The 6,000-nt window shown below is 40.1% G+C and overlaps 1 protein-coding gene across 1 annotated transcript in view; it reads right to left on the reverse strand.

The window, feature by feature from the left end:
* The window catches only part of LOC124776682, an 86,359-nt gene extending 80,780 nt beyond the window's left edge, over positions 1 to 5,579 (reverse strand). The window contains exon 1 of the mRNA XM_047251785.1: positions 5,463 to 5,579. The gene's annotated coding sequence lies outside the window, so the exon portion shown is untranslated. The remainder of the gene's footprint in view (positions 1 to 5,462) is intronic.
* Between the last annotated feature and the right edge of the window lie 421 nt (positions 5,580 to 6,000).

Here is a 6,000-nt window from a genome sequence, read left to right on the forward strand (position 1 = left end):
TGGAGGCTGAACGCTTGCGCGTATGTGGCAAGAACGGTAAGCCATATTGTCATACCCTTCATGAACAGAGTGCCAAATGATAAATTCCAACGAGATAGCGCATTATCCAGGTTGTAGTTCGTACTATAATCACTTGAGGCATTTATAAGTCTTGGTGGCTTACCCAGTCCCTTGATTTGTCTTCCACTGATCATGGACGCATTGTCTATGGGTAGCGTGTTTAACAACACGTCTTGGGCCTCGGTTTCGAACCCAGCCACTGCATAAATTTTGTATAAAAATCCTCATAAATGACCGCCGAAGATTATCGGTATAACGAGACACACTCATTCTGCCAGAGGCCGTATCTAAGATAGCGGGGAGCCGACAGACGTTCACGGCATACTTGCTCTTGGGATGGGAGACTGCCCCTAAAAGGTGGAAGAATCAGCAATGATCAACAGCATGAGGGCGCAGAAGCCATCTTTACCACTGCACTAAATATACACAAATAATACCCATAGGATAAGTGGACTGTTACTGAAAAAGTGTCATGATGATTATTCCAGTGGCAAAAGATTCTAGACTAGTCCCCTGTTCGTATCTCTGGCAAGGGACTACCAATAGGGAGGTAACTACGAGAAAAAGAGTGAACTACCAATGAAAGGGTAACGTAATAGTGTCGGAGCGTGAAGGATAAGAAGTTTTAACGTGAGAGGAAATCTAGAAAATCTGGAAAGGGAAATACAAAGGCTCAGCCGAGATACGGTGGAGATCAATGAAGTGAAATGCAAAGTAGATAAGAATTTCTGATCAGATGAATAAGGGTAATATCAACAGCAGTAGAAAATGTTATTACCAGCACTCCTCATGAATAAGAAAGTGAGTTACTGCCAGTAGTTCAGTGGTAGAGTTATTTTCGTCAGAATTAACAGCAAATCAATGACAGCAACAATAGTTCAGTAATAGATGCTGACGTTAGAAGCAGAAACTGAAGAGATAAAGTGTATAAGGCTATTGAATGGATAATTTTGTATGTAAATGAAGATGAAAATCTAATAATTGTGGGAAACTGGAATGAATTAGAAGGGTAGGAATGAAACAAAGTATTTCAGAAGAGTATAGGCTTGTTAATAGGAATGAGAGAGGAGAACGACTAATTGAGATATCCAACAAATTTCGTCTAGTAAAGGAGGTATACGTGGAAAAGTCCTGGAGATACAGGAAGATTCCAGTTTGATTACATTGTGGCCAGATAGAGACTCCTAAATCAAATGTTGCATAGTAAGGCGCAGGTATCGACCGGTACACGATAACGAAGAGTAGACTGAAGTCTAAGAGACTCGTCCAGAAGAATTAAAACCTAACGAAGTGCGACAAATCGACATCTACATTTAAATCTGTATCCACAGCTATACTCTGCGAACCACTGAGAAGTGCATGGCAGAGGGCACGTCCCGTTGCACCAATTATTAGGGCTTTTTCTCGTTCCACTCACGTACAGGCGCGAAAAAAATGATTGTTTAAATGCCTTTGTGCTTCTGAAATACTTACAAAATATTAGATGTGTTTGAATTTCTTAGAAGCTATACTGCGATAGTAGCAGGCAGTTCAGATAAAAAGGAATGGATATCTCTTAAAGGGGCGATCACGGAAGTTGGACCGACAAAAATAGGTACAAGGAAGATAACTGTGAATGAAACCTTGAGTAACAGCAGAAATACCTCAGTTGACCGACGAAAGAAGAACGCACAAAAATTTTCTGGGAAATTCATTAATATAGAAATACAAGTCACTTAGGAATGAAACAAATAGTAAGTGCAGGAAAGCTGAGGCGAAATGGCTGCATGAAAAATATTAAGAAATCGAAAAAGAAATGATCGTCCGAAATTAAACGGCAGGGTGGTAACATCGAGAGTTCAAAGGGAATTCTAGTGTTAAACACAGAGGTGGCAACGGATCGGTGGGAATAATGTATTAAAGCCTGTACGAGGGGAAATACTTATCTGATGAGGTGATTGAGGAAGAAGTGGGAGTAGATACAGAAACCAAGGGAGATCCAATATTAGTCAGAGCTTAACAGAGCTTTGGAAGACTTGCGATCATATTAGGCAGAAGGAATAGATGTCATTCCTTCGGAATTTCTAAGATTAATGGGGGTAGTGACATCACGCGGCTACTCAAGTTGGCACGTAGCGTCTATGAGACTCGAGACATACCATCAATCTTTCGGAAAAATATCATCCACACAGTGCCGAAGACAATAAGTGCAGATAACTGCGAGGATTATGGCACAATCACCATCATGGCTCATGTACCCAAGTTTCTGACACTACACAAAAGAATTGGAAATAAAAATGAGAATCTAATAGATGACGATCAATTTGACTTTGGGGAAGGTAAAGGCACTAGAGAGGCAGTTCATAGTTTCCGCTTGGGATTGTAAACAAGACTGAAGAAACATTAGAACACTCTCATTGGATATGTCGATCTACAAAAAGCGTTAAACAATGTAAAAGGGTGCAAGATTTGTGAAATTCTCAGAAATAATAGGTATATACTATAGGGAAGGCCAAGAACGAAGTTGTCGGATTAAAAACGGAGTCTATCGCCCCTACTGTTCAATCTAGATATCGAATAAGCAATACTGTAAGTGAAAGATAAGATTCTGGTGTGGGAATAAAGTTTCGGTTGAAAGAATATCGATCACAAGATTCGCTGATGAGATTGCTATTCTCAGTGAAACCGAATAAGAAAAGCAGGACATACTGAATGAAATGGTCAGTCTTCTGAGCACAGGATGTGGATTGAGAGTAAACCGAGGAAAGAAAAATGTGATTAGGATAGCAGAAATGGGAACCACGAGAAACTTATCAAAATTGAGTACCTCAAAGTAGACAAAGTTCTGCTACATTGGAAGAATAATAACACATGACAGACGAAGCAAGAAGGACGAGAAAAGTAGATTAGCACAGGCAAAGAGGGCATTTCGGTCAAGAGAAGTGTACTAGTATCAAAGATCGATCATAATCTGATGGAGAAAATCCCTGAGAATGTACGTTGGAGCACAGTGTTGTATGGTAGTGAATCATGGACAGCACCGGAAAAGAAGAGAATCGAAGCATTTAGGATGTGGTGCGTAGAAGGATGTTGAATATTGGTGGACTAATGAGATAAGGAATGAGGAGGTTCTCCACAGACTCGGCGAAGGAAGGTACATATAGAAAACCACTGACAAGAAGAAGGGTCAGGCTAACAGGACATGTGTTAACGCATCAGGGAATAACTTCCATGTAGTTAAAGGGAACTGCAGAGGTTAATATATGAAAGGAGAGGCAGAGATTGGAATACGTACAGCAAGCAATTGAGGACGTAGGTTGCAAGTGATAAGCTAGGTTGAAGAGGTTGGGACAAAAGAGGAATTTCTGATAGCACGCATCAAACCAGTCAGAAGACTGATGACAAAAAAATCGGTCAGATGCGAGTAGGGTTCCCGCACTTAGGGTTCCGTACAAACTTAATTTATGTATACAGACAGTTCATCAATTCCGGGAATCTAGAATCTGGACCATTTCTGCCTGTTATTGGCGTTTATACTGGTAAAATAACGGTACCATGGATTTATAGATTTCTAGAATGTTTAATTTCAATAATATGAATGTGAAAGAAAGTTATTCAGGATGCAGGTGACCTCTATTACAACAATCAGCATTATTCTCCATTCAGGCTGCGTGGATCGCAATGGTAAAAGTCAAACATCAGACGAGAAATTACTTTATTGCTCAAATGACACGTTTCGGAATTTATCCATCAACAGATATCCAGGAGCGATTCCTGCAGGTAAATATGGAATTTCAAGTATGTGAAACAAACATTCGCAGACTAGTCCGAAACGTGTCGTAGGAGCGATAAAGTCATTCCTTGCCCAATATTTGAATTTCGCCTCGGCGGCCCATTCAGCCTGACTGTGGAACTACTGACTAACTGCAAGTTTTACGTCTAATAAAAAATGACAGAAGAAATATTTTTCTCATGTTATGTAGTTATAAACTAACAATTTTCGAATTTTTCCCTTTATTTGTACTGAGAAAATTTCATCATTATGGATCAACGGGAAGTACCCTAAAGGTGTTGATGAGTGATATAAATAACCGTACCTTTTGATTGCGTTCACTTAGGAGCTAAAGTTTCTTATACGGCCAAGGACATCAGTACGTGACACAAATTCCAACTTGACACGTCCACCCGTTCTGAGAAAAAGAGTTATCATCAGTCAGACGGACACACAGATAGAGGGTCTACAAAGCGATACCATACGTTCCGTTTTCACCGACTGAGACATAAAACCCTAAAAATAATGAAATAAACGTGGCTGGGATGCAATGGGGAGGCGTATACTTTCTTACAACTTTCAGACAGCAATCTTCAAGAACTGAGTCAGCATGTGTTTCAAGCGAGGCAAGTTGACATTCGAAGGGGGAGAGCGTCACGAAAATGCTGACAGACAGTTGAAGGCTGTCAGTAGTCCTGCCAAATCCTACTAACAAAGGGACTGACGGTCTTTGTAGTCTGGTCGCTTCAACCCCTACAAACCAACCATCCTACTAAAAAAGTTTAAAGAATTACAGCCACGTATCGCTCTCGAAGGGCCCTTGTTCACAAGTGTGGACTAATTGCATACAAACAGCAAATTAAACAATTGTTAAAATTTTGTGTTTGTCAGGATTCACAGTCTCCAAATTTTTAATAAACGTAAATATGGTCCGTATGACGCTCTTATGTGATTTTTGTTTAATCTTGCGATTGGCTGATTTTGATTACTTTTCATTTTGAAGCACCAGTAAACCCAACACGGAAAAGCACTACATTGTCTGCATACATCGCCATGTATAAATAACACTTTACACACCTGGCTTTAACATGAAACATTACTATTTTATCTTAATGTGAAGTCCGTAGAGTGTTATTTACACATAGCTGTTTTATCTTAATGTGAGATGTGTAAAGCTTTATTTACTATGGCAATATGTGCAGATAGTGTATTGTTTCTCCTTGTTGGTTTTGCAGGTGGTTGACAATGACAAGTAGTCAAAACTAGCTGATCACACGATTAAACAAAAATCACATTACAGCCTACTACGAACCATGTTTACATTTATTAAACAATCATTCATTCTGCGCTCCATAAGAAACCCTAATATGTGGTAAAGTGAGAAGTACCCTTTGTCATGCATTCTCAGTGGTTTCCAATGGATTTAGATATAGACTGCAGTATTTTGCTGCTACAGTAATTCTACCAATAGGATACAACGCATTTACAGCCATACCTTTACAGTAGCACCGCTCAGATAATCACACAAGAATAACATAGCTAACTGGTGCTCGTGACGTGGTTTCAAAGTTTCAGACTTGTCGTCGCACTCTATCTCTGCGTCCAAACGAATATTTAGAAACCATCACCAAAAATGTTCCATAATGTTTACCTTTTTCACCGTTTGATATCCGACTAGTAGGTATTGCTGTATCAGGCTGAAATACCGCTGTTTCACTGAAGGCAGGGGGAAACGTAATGTCGCGTGCGCTCATCGCAAACTACCACTGGACAACGCGAGGTAACGTATGGTCACGTGTGGAAGCAATCTGCGGTCTGCGGTCGCCTCTTCCTGTTTTCCAGCTGACGTCCTACTAGGTGGGCTCTCTGCAATCACCGCCTCTGCATGGACTCTGAATTAAACCTGTCTTTGCACGGGCTTTGGACTAATCCGCCTCATAGGAAGTTCACCTTTTACTGTGAAAGCACATCTCCTGCAAACATAGCTCTGATTTTATTATTTCGCTGGATGTGACAGTGGGGTTTACTTATTTATTTAGTTATAGCACTGTACATGATATACAGTCAAGAATACACAAAAAATACACGAACAGACAATACATTAAAAAAAACAGTTGTTATATGTTGATGTCCAATATCCTGATCCAGCCAAGGCTAGATAGTGTATCCATGTAAAAGTCGTTTGGACC

The sequence above is a fragment of the Schistocerca piceifrons genome, chromosome 2, assembly GCF_021461385.2.
Source record: "Schistocerca piceifrons isolate TAMUIC-IGC-003096 chromosome 2, iqSchPice1.1, whole genome shotgun sequence".
Taxonomy (NCBI): domain Eukaryota; kingdom Metazoa; phylum Arthropoda; class Insecta; order Orthoptera; family Acrididae; genus Schistocerca; species Schistocerca piceifrons.